Source organism: Cololabis saira, chromosome 20 (genome assembly GCF_033807715.1).
Source record: "Cololabis saira isolate AMF1-May2022 chromosome 20, fColSai1.1, whole genome shotgun sequence".
NCBI classification, from domain to species: domain Eukaryota; kingdom Metazoa; phylum Chordata; class Actinopteri; order Beloniformes; family Belonidae; genus Cololabis; species Cololabis saira.
In genome coordinates, this window is record NC_084606.1 from 29,598,088 (window position 1) to 29,614,833 (window position 16,746).

The window sequence follows — 16,746 nt, forward strand, 5'->3', positions numbered from 1 at the left end:
CAGAACTCGGCCCCAGTTCGTACACCACACAGGTTGCAGCATCTTTTTTAGATCAGTGATGCCAGAAAAGAAAAAAAAAGTTAAGAACTCTAAACATACTTTATGACCAAGAATTTTTTTACTTCTAATTTCCTTGAATAGTCAAACATTTAAAAGTCTTTCATACATGGTTAATTATATATTATTACAGAAAATTGCAATAGAATCACATCTTAACTGACAGACGACACTTATATCAGATTTGGCTGCAGTCTGTACATCGCTCATTTATACCTATCTTGTCCTTAAAGCAGAGGTTTTCAGGGAAAATACTGCTATAATTAGAATTCTAACCATTTTAATGACTTTTTTAAAGAAGTGAGTCACATGTGGCTTTGAAAAGACATTTTTTATAAAAAAAATAAATGACCTAAATACATGTGTGCATTTGAATGTAAGTGTGAGTTCAGAACTGTGGTGTAGTGTAACCGTTCTCTTTCAATCATGCACCGTGCTGGGAGCATATCGGACAGTGTGCCGCACAAATCCTCTGGATGAGGCCTTGAGAGTGATGTCATCCAGGTAGAAAATTGAAGCCTTTATAAAGTGTTTACTCACATACTTTAACGTTGGACGTGTCCCTGAAGGGAAAAATGAATTCATTATGCTGACCTTCCTGGTAGCCTGACCCAGTTCATAACTCACAGGAGCTTCAACGACTAACACCTTTTGCCATTTTGTGGGATGGATTGGGATTGGCATGGTTTTTATCTGAGCGACGCTGCAACAATTCAGCAAATATTACCGATGACAGTGAAGGCGTACATGACATGCAGAGACTCGCCAAGCAGACGCAATTCTGGTTCTGAAATAGAAGCACGTGCAGTTTAAAACCAGAATACCACGTCTGTGTAAAGTGAGTCCCAGTGTAATAATGTCTGTTTGCTTGGAGGTCAACTTTTCTCAAATGTACTTGCCCCCATTTTTGCCCCTCCTCCTCTTTTCACTCCATTCCCCGACAGTGGGGTCATGGTGCGTTGTTTAGCACAAGTCAACCCAAATAACTGTGAGAGACGACAGACCCTTGGCTTCCGACACTCACATGCTCGCTTTTATATTTGGACAGGTCCATGATATCATAGGGCAAGATGCCTGGTTTCCGCGCTGAATTTGTCCGCCCTTTCGGTTTACCTTTTATTTCCCACCGCAAAGGCAGCAGCTGCTCTCAGTCCATTTCTGAATGAAACCCAGGATTTCCTGTATTTCCTTTTAGGCTGATGGTCACCATATGCTTGGAGAATAACCAGTGCAATAAAAGTCACAGGCTTTGAATTACGTTCTTGAGATACCCCATCAATCAGCTCCAAAATGGTGAGACAGAGCAGGTGCCAAAAGTATTCCACAATAGAATACATCATGACGTGGGCCTGAATAAACAAAGGTTGTATCATAAATACAGAATTTCACAATCACCTCATCAGTAAGGCATTACTCTGGACAGAAGAGGCTCAGGGTATGAAAGAGAAATATTGGTATTTTGTGATCTTTTTTTTTTTAAACGAAAAGACTTTTCAAAAAGCTACCTTTTTAATATAACAAGTATATGGGCATCTCATTTAATAATGGGAACACAGGCACTACATCTCCGTTCTTCATTGGAAGCGTTCAGGATAAATTTGTTGTACGGAAACTTCAGATATGGTGACAAACATTGATATCCTAAATCATCCTCATATCAATGTACCTACCTTTAAGATTTAAAAACAAGGCTTTATTGATTGTTGTGTGCATTCTAATTTTCCAAACGGGTACACAGGTTCCATGTATGCTTTTCTAAAATACCTATTGACTGCTGTTGGATCTTGAGCTCAAATCCCAAAAGCCACAGAAAAAGCGATGAGAGCGGCCCAACCAGAGGCTCTGTGGAACGGTTTAGCAGTGTCGCAGAAGTGACCGTTGGCTCTGCGTCGCTTAAATTACGTGTTGAGTCTATTTTGGAGATGAGGTGCATCAATTACGCACAGAAGATTAGCGATAGCAGGAAGTCAGACACAAGAATGGCGTAGAAATTTGGAGAGAATTTCCGATAGTGGACTCCGACTCGTACATCGACCTTACAATAACCTGTGAATTATTGGTGTTTGCAAACAGTTTAGGGGGTTTTAGAAGATAACTGAGCCACGTGCAATGAGAGGTTCGGTGTAGAAATCAAGGACCTTATATTATCTGACACCACTCTTGACATGCAAATAATTCTAGAAAGAATAAGACATGGGGAAATGTATGTCTACCACAAGACACGATTCTCACACGATGACGTCATTGGGCTCAGGAGGCGGAGCTTCCACGTCCTGGGAGGCAGAGACATTAGCACAGTTGTTCATCACATTAAGAGGCCAATAGATACATACATAAATATAAAAACAATCTATAATGATAATGAATGGTTGTTAAATTGATACAAGCTGTACAATGGCCCAGAGTGTTCATTTACTCGCTGATTCCCATGAAAATATGGAGTTATGTGTTGCTCTAAATTTTTGGGGGTCCAAAGAAAAAACAAATTTCAGCCTTGACGGCTTAGTGGAAAAGAAAATATATTTGGCAAAAGACTGGGTGGACTGAAGGAAGATGTATTTACACAGTTGTTCTTTGGATACTCGTCAAGTTTTGGAAAAGGAAAAAGGAAAGACGGAATGTGACAAGGATTGCGATGAGTCCCGAACACAGATTTGACAAGTTTCCCCTTCTGGAGCTGCGAGACTGTGTAGAAAATGAACTGACAAGTCTGTTTATTTTATTTATTTTTTTCTCTAAATCCATCGCACTGTCTCTATTAACTTTCAGTCTTCACTCACATGAAAGGGATGCACGTGTAGATACCACGTTAGCAGGACTAGTCGTAACTTTGACAGAACACACTGTGTGATATTAAATTGTTGTCATGATACAAAATGCCATCGGTACATTAATATTGCTGGAGAAACGGCATACAAAAATCAGGTTTAGACTGTTTCAGCTGCCTTCTGCTGTTGGCTGGAGGAAATAAAAAGACCCTTTTCTTTTTTTTCCTGAGGATTTCCGGGAGCTGTCACTGTAGCTCGGAGACAGCTCTGAATTTCTCTGCAGGCTGTCAGTGGAATTAATGCAGATAAGGTAAAAATATGACAAAAGTTTGAAGGTCTGTAGTCGAAAGAAGGCTCTCTCACTGCTTCGTTATATTAAAAAGTAAGGCCAAAAGGAGGGAAATATATCTTTAATGGGTTGCATTTTGAGGCTTACAGAGTTTGGACGACACCCAAAGCCAATTATATCTGCTCTCAGTCCAAACTTAATCAGCACCCCAAGCTCTTCGGGCTTTAACATACATTATATTAACACTTGGAAAAGTATTTGCCATGACACTTTATCGTCTTCTTGCGATGGGAGTGGACCACTAGATGCTTAACTTTTCTCTTGCCTCTTTTTCTTTACATTTTAACAACTTTAGTGTTTTAAGGCTTTATTAGTTGCTATAAAAATGAGTGCCAAGTTAAGTAGCTGGAGCTTAAAATAGCATCGTCTCATCCCCCAACATTACGATCCAGGTGTCATTTGTTGATGGCTGTTAAAAATGCACATGTCCCTACAATTTGATTCACATCCTGTTAAATTCTTAAAAATAAGGGAGATTTGAAGATTTAAATATTTACATTTAAGTTGAAGTGTCAGTCCTCCTACTGCAGGATCATCCACCCAAACAATTAGCAGAATATCTGAACATGTAGCTCGCAGCAAAGAGAGCAGACTGTCAACATTCCTCCTGAGGGGAGTTTTACGGTGTGTTTTCCTAAGTACATAATCCCACCATCCTTGCTGTGTTGCCTGGTTGTTTTAGATAACTCGCATTCATGGTTTTTGCTTGTTTTTTTCCCTTTTTTTTATTGTCTTTTTGTTGCCAACCTCAAGTTTTTTGTTCTCTGGTATGTACTTTACAACATTTAAATGTGACATTGTTGCTTTAACCCCAAAAAGTGAAGGATAATGTTGGGTTCTTCTTCCCTTCTTTTTCTAATTCAGACAAAGCTTTCAAGTCTGTCTTTTTGGGATACTCTGAACAGCATGACGTGCTTCGGATCTAACATAATCCAATATCTTAGACGAGCTGCTTCTCTAATATTTGCTGCGTTGCACTTAGAAGACATGACATCACTTTCAAGTCATCTTCTTCAGCAATAATTGAATTCTTAAAAGATCATCAGATAGTCCTTGATCATCTGAGGATGCACTTTAATAGGATGATTTTCTTCTTTGGCTTAAAATATACGTGCAGACATGTAACTTTAAAATACATCTTTTTATAGAGACGGGATAACATCTTCTTGAAGCGAGAGACAAATTATTCCCAAAGAAGGCATTTCTTAATCCATATTTTATATCTCCCAGCTGTCAGATGGTGTGTTAGGAGGAGGAATTGCACCCCCCCAAAAAAAATCAAAAAAAAAATCTATAAAATCAAATCCTGTTAAAGCGCAGAAAACAAGAAGACACTAATCCATCCCACGCATGCCTCCTTAAACTCTGAGCCCAGCTCTTTGTGAGACACAGTGTCAACAGCTGAACTGAGTATTTACCAGTTACTCACCCACTCCTTCCCATCAGTGTAAATGAGCTGTAATCTAGGTGTTAACCTACAACACAGTTGGCTTGGTACTCTGAGAAGAGGCTCTTAGACATATTTGATATTCATATGTCATTGTTGGACATCGCTATGAATATGACCACACTTCCTTTTTTTTTTGTTTTTTTTTTCTTTGTTAAAGGACACAAGCAGATGTTCCCCGTTCTAACTGCAATAAGTGACTTTAGGTTCAAGAAGATGAAAAAAAAACATAAAATGAAAGAATATTGCACATGAGTAACCTTCTACAGAAGCGTCCTGTTCATTAAGGCCTATTATAAATGTGTGGCTTGTCCTTTGGTCCCTGTGGCTTTAGCTGGATTTTCCTCTGATGACTTGATTTGCACACGGACTCACATAAGCCTCACAATCAGTTTATACAAGATCTCTACGGCTGCATTTAAGGCTGACCTCATCCTCCGAATCAAATGACCCAGCAATATTTAAGTGCAAAGTGCTCCTCATGTGAGATAACCCTAAAAGCGGACATGAGCAAAGCTAGCGCTTCCATCTCATACACATTAGGGTAATTGACTTCACCAAGGAAACCCCATTCTGTATTATATTGGATTATACCGCTACTCTACCGTGCTAAGAGTTATTTCCACAAATTGCTGTGCAAACATCTAGAAAAATCATTTTTAACCCAGCTGTAAGTTAAATTTTTAATACCTTTTCTTTGTTTCAGTACGTGAAATAAGTCTGTTAAAATTCCCTTTTTTTATTATCTATTATGAAAGTGTTGTAGTTTGGCCACCCAGCTATCTGACTAGCATCCCGTATTGTGTCCTTTTGTGTCCCGGCCTCTTGCAATATCCTTTTTTTTTTTTTTTTTTGTTTATCGTTTTATTTCACAAAAGAAAGGCAATCAGATACATTCTTAATAACGGTAGGTCTTACAATTTTCTTTTGTGCACGCATGCCTACTCCCGCCGCCACCCCAAAACAAAAAAAAAGCACAAAAACATACACACACAAAAACAATAAATAAATAATATAAACTGGGAAAAAAAAGTGAGTGAATAAAAATATGGAAAATAACATCAGTAAATAACAATAGGGGCATCAAAACTCAAATACCTACAGATACATAAAGTAAATGACAGCAATAAAACAGCATTCAGCGGACAATGAAGTTCTCTAAACAACAAGCAATATCCTTTTTGACACTTGAGCAGTTGCTGCTGTTGATGGGTTGCAGTCACATCGCTCGGTCTGTGCAGAAGCCTCGCAAACTCTTTCTGAAGTGCTCACTCAAATGTTATGATTCCACACAATTCTTCTCCGGAGCGCTGACATGTTTTTCCAGGAGCTTTGTGCTAAAGGGTGTATGTTTATGTGGGGGTTTCTTTTCCCTTTCATTTCTTAATACTGTTTGTGCAGAATAAACAGTCAAAGTTGTCATCTCCGTGGTTTCATTGCTTTGCTTTGGAAAGAGAGTGCTGTGCCTACATTTACTTATCTTAAAAGCAAGAATTATTATTGACTAATTGCCGTGACTCTTTTACAGTTTGCTATGAAATTATCCTCTCCAATTAGGAAACTTGTTAATCCAAGATAAAAATAAAATAAAAGCTTGTGTGATGTCTTATACCATATGTAATCAAGTGGTGATATTCACTATAACAATATTTCATGATGGGTTTAACCCATTTAAAACCTCTCTGTTTGAAGAATACACCTCTAGCTGGAAATATAAGTTGTGGACGTCAGTCTCAACCTGTTAAATTTATAGGAATGTGTAAACTGACGTAGGGATAATAAAGCAGACGAACGTTATTAGTTCCTCACGATAAAATGCAGGTACGGTACTCTAAGCTCCCCTACGGATTTTCATTTAACTTTCAGTATTTATTTAAAGAGAAGAAAGGAAGGAAGGAGCTGCTGTCATCCTGTACAAAATAAAACTGACTGTTTCTCGCCTTTGAAGGCTTTGTGAAGAGTTAAAGCCGTCAACGTCCTGTCTGTTGGATATGATGTGGAAAATGGTGAATGAGACCTACTTAAGGTACTCATTTTGGTTGCCTGCCTTGACAAGACAATAATAGTTAGCCTGTGTACTTAAAATGAGCAGTAATGTTTGCCTCTTCATTGCAGCTGTTTTTATTCTCCACCCCTAGAGTCATCATTTATATATTGTTAGAACTGTAAACCTGACACCTCACTTAAAGATGCCGTTATAGCGATAAAAAGGGAGGAGATGCACGCTTCACCTCGTCCCGCTTCAAACCATTAGGAAAGGCTAATGCGCTGTTGATCAGTTTGTTCACAAGTTTGCACCAAAATTTAATTAATCAGGACTGCTGCTGTTTGTAATTGTGATTTTTTTTCATTTATTTATTTTTTTTTAAATGTAAATGGCTCAATGGTGGAAAGTAATTATACATCCAGCAGCTTCCACCTTGCCATCTCAGCAGCATAAATAAAGTAGATGGTAGGTTTTACAATTACCATCACCGTAGGAGTCCACAAACACACAAACGCACGATCAAATGAGGCCTGCTACGAACAAATTTTTCCTCATCACCGAGATGAGTGAAGCTTCGGCTGTACACAGACGTTAACCCGCGCAGATCCACAATTTTCTCAGGCTGACACTTCAATTAAGCTAAGCCCGCCTGCATACATAATACTGCGCTCCTCTCCGAACCAGCGTCGTTGGAGATATGGCACGTGACGGCACTTTTTGTCCTGCTCTGCATCGCAAGTCGAAGAGGTTTTTAAGTGAAGAAAGAGGGGATCCGGAGTGAGCTGTTCCACTCGCTGGCTGAAAGACAAAAGCTTAAATGTGTTCCTTTGCAGAATACTGACCCCGATCAGATCACCCCATATTAATCTGCACCCAACTTCCTATCATGCTGTGGTTGCTGCATCACTGATTTCGAGAGCTACACCCTGCAACAGGAGAGGGGGTGGAACGACTCACTTTCCTCCCTAAAACCGGCTGCTGCCAACAGTGAAATTAGGGTTGAACAGGAAGCTGTTGTTCTGTCTTTCTGTTGTTCTTCATTCATATATTGGGAAATGGTGACAACTCTTGAAAGGACAGCATACTATGAAATGGCAAACGTCATCTTGAAAAGACAAAATAATATGGATTTCTACAGAAGTACATGCCACACTGGATCTTCACTTCCTAAACACGGCAATGTCAGACGTGTACTGTGTCCAACTGTTCTCCAAGGACCAAGTAAAAAGTTTCGAGGCTGGATATGTGCTTCTGTGCCACAACTATGGTTGGTGTAAATGCCAACTATGCTATACTGGGCGTTCATACCTTGGGATTGCTGATTTTGCATTACTCTGTAATTACACAGCCAAATGCAAGTTGTTGCAGTACTTAGTTTTCCTTTGTTTACTTCCTTCAAGTACCTTAGATGCTGCGGCTGAAATGGAGCGGACATTGTCTGAACGGCAGATATTTTTACTGAAATGTCATTAAAATGTTGATTAGCAAAGTTATGGCTATTTCTAGCAAAGTGAGTAGCAAAGTTGATTGAGTTAGTGCTTTTTCAAAGAGAGAAGCTACTCCCTCCAAACCAGGACTGCGGCTTTCTCAAACAAGTTTATCAGATGTCCTATGGGAATTACAAAGCCACAGGAAAATAAATGAATGTGTAGATAACTGTAATTCTAAATATACAGATGGCCATAGGTAATATTTTAACTGTACTACTTTACGTAGTAAAAACTTCAACCCTCACTTTGCACTTTAAAGAGGAAACCTGAATGCCATGTAGTATTACTAACAAGTTTGGAGTGCATCGTCTTTGGTCATTGTGCTAGTATTTGGTGTTAGAATGACAAAGCAACAAAGAATGTGATTGTGACTCATTAAAACTTCCCTTCTGTGGAATCTCAGTAACAGATTTTCTGAACAGCAGTTCAGTTGATGTCCTGACCACATCAGACTGAACTCACGAGTGCCCTCACAGCATAACAATCAGCTCGCTAATTGGTGCTTTTAATTATTAACACATGCTCATGAATTCTAGGTAAGTCTTTGTGTGCTGTTCAGGCTTTTAGCATACATGATGTAACATACACGGAAGATGAAAACTGCATTTGCAATCGGATGTGTGACTGAAAGTTCAGTTCTCCCGCTGTGTTTGCGTGACGCAGAGCTGGGCCTACCTCTCATGGTAATAACAAGTAGAGAATGAAATATCTTTAAGGGCCAATCCCAATGTTCACCCTACTTTCTACCACTAGCCCTCACCCACTACCACTTCACCCTCAAAATGAAGCCACAGGCGTAGGGCCCTTGTAATCTTCCCTAGGGATTGGGACACCACTCTTTACGTCACTGCATGGTTTACATTCGGGTACGTAAGCGACTGCTTGGTTACATTTGCACATACGTCACACCATATTGGGAAGTCGAGAGTTAAAAGCAGGCTAGAAGTTGTTTTAATTTCCGCTGTAGCGCTGTTAATATGCCACTTAAGTTTTAATATTTTTTCAGGCGTAAAAGTAACCATTAAGATCCCCAACCTGGGCTCAGTTTATCCAAATAACGCCTGTTAAAGGTATTGTGACATGAAAAACAATTTTTTCTTGATTTTTTGTGTTTTGTTGGGTGTCTTGACATCAATTACACCCAAAAAACACAACGAACTTTTAACATTCAGTGTATTGTGTGCTTTCTGGGATTTTCCACATAACTATGCAAAAACGGTGCATGTGGTTTGGTGGCGGGCCGTTACGTATAGACCCGCTAAATCACCGCCCCCTCCCCCCAGCTCCCTGCCTCCTCTCCTCTCCAGCGCACCATAAAGGCTGATTTATGGTTCCGCGTTACACCGACGCAGAGCCTACGGCGTAGGGTTACGCGGCGACGCGCACTTTACGCTGAACCCTACGGTGTAGGCTCTGTGTCGATTTAACGCGGAACCATAAATCAGGCTTAACACGGAGCTGTTTAGAGCCTCTTCTGTTCTCATCACCGGAGGACAACTGCTAAAAAGACCCGCGGCCACTGACTGGACTTAAGATAAGGGGACACTGCTGCTTGCATGCCTTTATTTTTGTGATTGTTTGCTGTGGACTGCTTTGCCGTGCTGCTTTTCAGTGCATGCTTCGCCTGTCGCTCCCGGCTTACGACGCCGCTGTGAGCGTATGGCTTGCGGGGAGGTCCGGTCCTCTGGTCACGGACTTCATCCCCGGGCTGTAGTCGCCCTGTCTGGGCTGTGTGTGTGGGTGTTTGTGGTTCGGTGTGCGCGCGTGTGTGTGGAGACGGCAGAAGCTTGTAGCAGTTGGGTTGGAGGAGGTTTGGAGGAGGAGCGGGGCAATGATTGACAGGAAAGGGGGAAAAGGAAGCGTTTTTCACGGCGCAAAAAAACACCGTCATAAAAAGCCAGGAATGGAGTACTGGAGTGAAGTTTTTCTTGTTACACCCTTTTAGACACATTTGAGGGATGTTGGCCAAGACTTTTAATAGTGTTAAAAGCATGTTAAAAATGATGTCACAATACCTTTAAGAAATTTGCTCTGATGTTTTCGGGGATGAGAAGAGCCGCCGGCGATTTATGGTTCCGCGTTAAATCGACGCAGAGCCTACGGCGTAGGGTACGGTGCGCGTCGCCGCGTAACCTACGCCGTAGGCTCTGCGTTGGTGTAACGCGGAACCATAAATCAGCCCTTATTCTGGCAAGATCTGAAGATACAACGCAACAACGAGCAAGCGAGTGATTATGTACATTCACTGAGTATGAAAGTAAAATATATATTTCTCGCTAGAAATGTAATCAAAAAAATCAAAAAACTGCATTTTTATGCAGAAACTAACTCAAAATATTGATTTTATTCACTAAAAATTAGATATGTCCGCCATGTTTTTTGTTTGATTCAGTCTGCAAATGATGACGTAAAGCATTCTGGGAAATTTTCTCTAGCCCTTGGTCGGCGAGTCAGCATCTGAAATCCCTCGCTCTTAAGGGCTAGATTGATACCCTCATAGCCCTTCGTTATGGCCACTACTCCTACATGCAAAGAGGAATTGGGACACCACTACCCTCACGGGAACGCACAAAATTTAGGGGTAGGGATGAAAAGTAGGGCTAAGGGGGGGATTGGGACTGGCCCAAAAAGAATGCAACATTGGTTGCGGTGGATAAGCAATGACTCTTAAGCCTGGATTATGGTTCTGCGTTACACTAACGCAGAGCACACGCCGCTGCCGTGACGCCGTCATGAATCCTCCAGACTTCTCGGTCACTCTATTTCACCGCGGTGCAATATCCCCCCCAGAGCACTAGGGGGGTGCGTTGTTTTCCTGAATGGTTTATCCGACTTTTCCGGTCACAGTGAATCAAAGAGATAAAAAACCAAAACAAAAAAAATCACACACACACACACGAAAAAAAGAGCGCTGAAATTTCACGACTGCAAAATAAATAATTATGACCTCACACTGGACCTGTGAAGGTAGGGAGGCTGTGTTTTATTTCGTATCACCTACAACTCTGTTCTCTCCCGGGACCAAAGCTGTCAGCACTATACGGCCATTCCACCCCCACTTTCTTTTTTTTTCTTCCGTTTTGACCCTCCTCTGTTCTGTCTCTGATATCTGTCCTCCCTGAGGCGGTACACTAGGATACCAGTGGGAGTACAGTAGTTAATCTCTGCTAGTTAAATGCTCCTGCATGGCCCTCAGCTGTAGCAGTCAGCCATCTCCACGTTTCTGCTTTACTCCTTCTCTCGGGAATTTGTTCGGCCCTTTTTAATGTAATGAAACCCAGATCATTCTAAGCTATCGGTTTCTAAGGCAGTTTATTTATTCAGCACTGAAGTGACAAGATGAAAGAGTGAATTTGTCAGTGTATTGTTTTTATTTTATTTTATTTATTTATTTTAAAGTTTGTATTAAAGGGCTTGAGGGTGTCAGTGAAAACCCTTCTGTTTTTGATGGTAATCTGTTCCTCCATCTGCTGACTTGTCATGTTTTAACGAGCTGGACACAAATTCTCATGGCTTGTGCCAATCACAAAACCCAGCAGGACTCCTCACGCTCATTAGCGAGCGCTGAGTGAGTCCCCACTACTGAAGTTTCAAAGCTTTGATCACCCCACACATAAATCCTCGACGTACAGATTAAGGTGCCACTAAATGAGCTTTAAATGACAGTATTGTAAATTGACAACAATTTAAGCACTTCCAGTGGCTTCAGGTGAAACCCCGACCCCAGTCCAAAAATCGAGATGTGACCTTTCGCTGAAGTATTACGGTGTAAAATACTGATTGGCACAAATCTCTTATGAATCAGACCCAAACTGAATAAGAACACCGCTACTGGTTGAAGTGTAATACGTCTGTGTAATTACATGTGCCAAAGTGAAAAGACTTGTTTGCAACAGATACATTCACATTAGTATTGGAAGTGTTTAACAACACTATTGAACAAAAAGCATTTTGGAAAAAGACCTTTTTGTTTACATTCCACTTCTCAAAGTGTCTGCCAAACCAGCCTTTTCAGTGGCTTTTTCATTTGAGCAGGGGATGCATGTTGTGCCACGTTTATACAAAATGAGATGTCATGCCAAATGCAGCGTTTTAGTTTTATGACTATTTCTAATTACTTGGGCCTTGGTATACCAAATTAAAGCTCAGAAGAGCCCCCGGCGCCTATAGCGGAAGCTCAGCGAGAGCCACAGCCAGAGAAGGATGAGCGGTGGCGAACAGCGTTGCACTGCATCCTCGCGGTTGCAGCAGGTTTCACTTTTCGTGGAATGTTATTTTTCTCTTTTTCCAGTCAAAATGTTCACTGCAAAAACAATGGCCTGTGAGACAAAATTTCCATCTGTAGTGACAACCGCCCCCCCCATCTTCAGCACATTCAAGCCGTCCAAAGTCTATGAAAGCTCCGTGTTGTGGCTCCACACTGTCACCGCAGTTTGGAAAAATGTAAACACAAACCACTGTTTGTTTTCAGAGTGTTATCTTTTGTATTCCCACCCTATAACGTTCTATCTCTCCGGACAGCTGCCTCTGCTCTCGCTCGCTCGCAGACCTTCGCCTTCCAGCAACAGCTCACCTCCCACAAGTTTTCAGAATTAGACTTTTCCCTCACAGCGACCTAAGTAGGGATCTTCTTCTTTTTTTTTTTTTCTGTAGTAGCAAACTGCCTCAAGCCTTTGCAGGGCCCTTAACTTTTGTGTATTGTTGCAGCTTTGGCAGTTTAAAGGCTGAATCCTATAGAAACACAATGAATAGCTAATAACAAATCAGTTTAAGAGTATTTTTGTTTCAAGAATGACGTAAAGCAGGTAAATAACACTTCTTCAATTCATCTATTAACTGCTCTGTAACAAGCTTTATATTACAGATTTATCTTTTATTAAAAATATAAACCTGTGATTATGGGAACTGCATGGTGAAGAAGCAGACGATTTAAAAGCCGTACTGTCTATGAAAAACTGTAAAAAAAAAAAAAAGTAAAAAAAAAAAAAAAAAAAAAAAAAGGGTTCCCCTGAGCAGAACTGTCCTCACTATGAGCTGAAATTACACACACCCCTCGGTGAAATGACTACCAGCTGCTGAGTAAGAAAATGTGGGGGAAAAAAAAAACAACTTTTCATTTTATGACAGCTGATTTTAATGACATCCTCCCACTGCCACCACCACCTCCAACCCCTTGGCCCTCCACGAATTACTTAAGATCACATTAAGCTACAGTATTGCATTAAACTTTAAACTTCCACTTCTGCCACATTTTTCCATTATATGCACGAAGACGAATTTTCCCATTACAGTGAGTTAGTCACAGCCACTTTAAGTTAGCGCCGCTGCCATACGCAGTAGAGATCATCAGAATGTATTATGTAAGACTGACCGTGGGGTGGCACGCAAGGAAAAATGGAAACTCATGCTATTAGCCCTTATGTCTAAAATGGATGAATCCCTTGCAGAGCTGGTCACAGGGCTTGAACCATTCAAATGGGCCAAGAGTGCTGATGTTTCCTATTTACCTTGTGGTAATGGATTTGTTTGTGGCCAACCTCCCCCCCTTTCCTGTCTTGGAGGAACATTGGGAGCTTAACTCCACTCACTTTCTGCTTCCCTGGCGATTTATTTTGATTATGGAATGAAGTCCTCGACAGGGCCATACCCAGAATAATTGACATCGTGTCCTCTGAGGTTACAAAAAAAAAAAAAAAATACTCTTAGTACTTATCCCTTTAGTGAAAAGGCAGTATATAAAAACAGCGCAGCTATATTACTGCTTTGGTTGCAACAAAATGCTGTTGAGGAGCTTATTATTATCTTATATTTTGCTTGACAGAATCATCTTAGTTAAGAGTTAAAATGTCACTGAAACTGACAATGGACTCAGTTAAGGTCATATGAGGAAAAGCATGAACTCCCAGTTGATTATTAAAAAAAATGATCATGAAGAATCTTATTTTTCATGTCTTTTTTTTTATGCTTCTGGCAATATGACATAGATCCACTAATTAATTTGCTCATTTGTGTGCACTGTCAATATCAAAATCTAAAAATATCCCACACACTGAAAATAATGATGGTTTTGGTACATAATTAAATTGCCAACCTCACCGCTGTCGCTGCAGTCAGCCATTAGTTTGTGAAAGTGCTCCGATGCATGTCCACTCCCACATGAGGCCATAGGAATCAGTAGTGTGGCAGGGAGAGGAGGGGAAGCAGATGGCTGGCCTACAGAGGTTCTGATCACGGGGATGTTGGCAAGATGCTGAGCTGGAGAAATTAACCTTCAGAGGTTCACACTCTGCAGCAACGGCCGGCTCGTGCTGGAAGGCTCTCTGGCCCTCCTTCACCATCACTTTCATTTCTCCAATCAGTCTTTCAGCTGGACTTGTCTCCACCTTGTCCATCACCACTTTCATCATCTTTTATCTTTCCAAGTCTCATTTAGTTTTATATGAAGAAAACGGCAATATGAAAACATTTCCAATGAGCTAGCTAATAATAATTTGTACTTCAAAGAAGAAAAAAAAGCATATAATTACCCTGACAACCTCATGCTTTTACCAGTGAATCAATGGTTGGATTCCTCTCTTTTCGGTCCTGTTGCAGAAGGTACGAAAGGTCAAACCTGCCTTCTGAAGTAGCTCTAATGTGGCGTGCACACAAGGCTGTTATAGCACTGGTAGTGGTGTTGCCTTTTATCTGGGTTTGTCATCACTGAATGGGAGTCTGCTTGATTGAGGATCCCCATTTAGATCATCATCCTTGGTCTGCTGCAGGGCATAGTGCCTATCTTGCTAATGCACTAAAACAGTCTTCACCTCTGCTGACGAAAGGCCTAACCCACACATAGATGTCCATTTCATTTGCAGCACCCAGTCGCTCCACTTGTTCTGCTCTGTGCCTTTAGTTCAGTCAAACCAGGAATCCAGAAGTCTCACTGTCTGTTCAATTAGATTCTTAGCTCTGTGTAATATTAAAACTGTAATATTAGCTATGCTGGCAGCCAGCTGTGGAACTAAATATATGGGAGTTATGAATTTAAGACGTTTATAAAATTACTTATGCTGGTTTAACGGTTGTGAACTTTAAACAGACCAATGAATAAGCTTTATTTATTTCTAGGTGGAACATGCAAAGAGGCTAGGTGATGCAGATTTTAAAGATTTATTCAGTTTGATTCTAGGGGTGTAACAATATATCGTGCCAGGAAATTTCGCGATACAAAAACGTCACGATACGTGTTGTGGAGGTGACAAACTGTATCGCGATATTGGGTTATTAATATGAATCTATTGTGTTGACTAGTAACGCACATCCGACCACGCGTGCCAACCGCGCCTCGACCCGCGGACCAAAATCTTACTCCGCTCGGAAGAAACTAGTACCGTTTTGCGGTCCCGATCACGGGACTCTTGCAGGGTTTTGAGTTTTGAACTTTTACTTATGTAAGGCTGGTGTAGAGTTAAGCCTTACCTTATTAAATTAAACCTTTTTAGTAGGATAAACACGGGGACAACTTCTGCTGAGTTCCAGTGTACTTTAATGTCCCTCAACAGTGTAGGATTTTAGAACATCAACACAGCACCGAGTGCCGTACTGTGGCGTATCACTCCGCCCGATCTAAAACAGACTAATCACTACAATAAACAGACTAGTGTAATTATAGTCCATGATTTACGGAATATAAAGAATATATTTATAAAATAATGAACCCTGAATTACTAAAATAACCTTCTTAACAAAAATAAATCTCCTCTTACACTTATAAGGTGAGCATGAATCAATCTTGTTTATGATGTAAAATTGTATGTATTTATTTACTTTTATTTATTTATTTAATAAAAAAAAAAATGTAATTGTAAAATTTCTGGAAAAGAAAAAAGTCAAATCATACATGAGAGAAACTATTGAGTTTGTGGCAAAATATTTTTACTTGTATGAAACTGAAGATGCATAATGCAAACCTGACATTTACTTTTAGTTCAGTTTGTGGAAAATGGTTGGCCTGGCTTTCTCTTTAAAACTTAAACAGTTATAAAGCATTACAAACTGGAACAATAGGGAAAACGTACAGTATTGTTTTGTATTTTGTGTCTTTCAAATAAAAACAATTTTTTCCAGTCATATATTCCTCATTCAAGGTTGTTAAAAAGATACTGCTATAATCGTATCGTATCGTATCGTATCGTTATCATGACCTCAATATCGTGTATCGTACCGTATCGTGAGATTAGTGTATCGTTACACCCCTATTTGATTCCTCAATTCCTTTCCCAACAACTAACGGTGTAAGATGTAAGTAAAATATCTTCAGGAAGTATAAGAAGACTTTCATGATGGTGTACTTTCCCAGATCTGCCGGAAAAGAATAAACAGTAACCATTACAAAAATATAAATAAATAATCTGAAGCTCTGAGTAAGGTTGTTTATGGAGGAAGTGTGGTGCAACTGCAAAGCGTGGGGCTGGACTAACATTTTTTGCAGCCAGTGAACATTGAAATTTAAATAAATTAACTATCAGCTAACACCATAAAGGGCAACTCTTGCAACAGTATAATGATCGTGCACACAATTTGCAACTGTAACATTTTGCCAGACTTAAAAAAATGTATATGAAAGTTTTAAAAAATAAGCAAAGGCCACTTGAAAAAAGACGCCA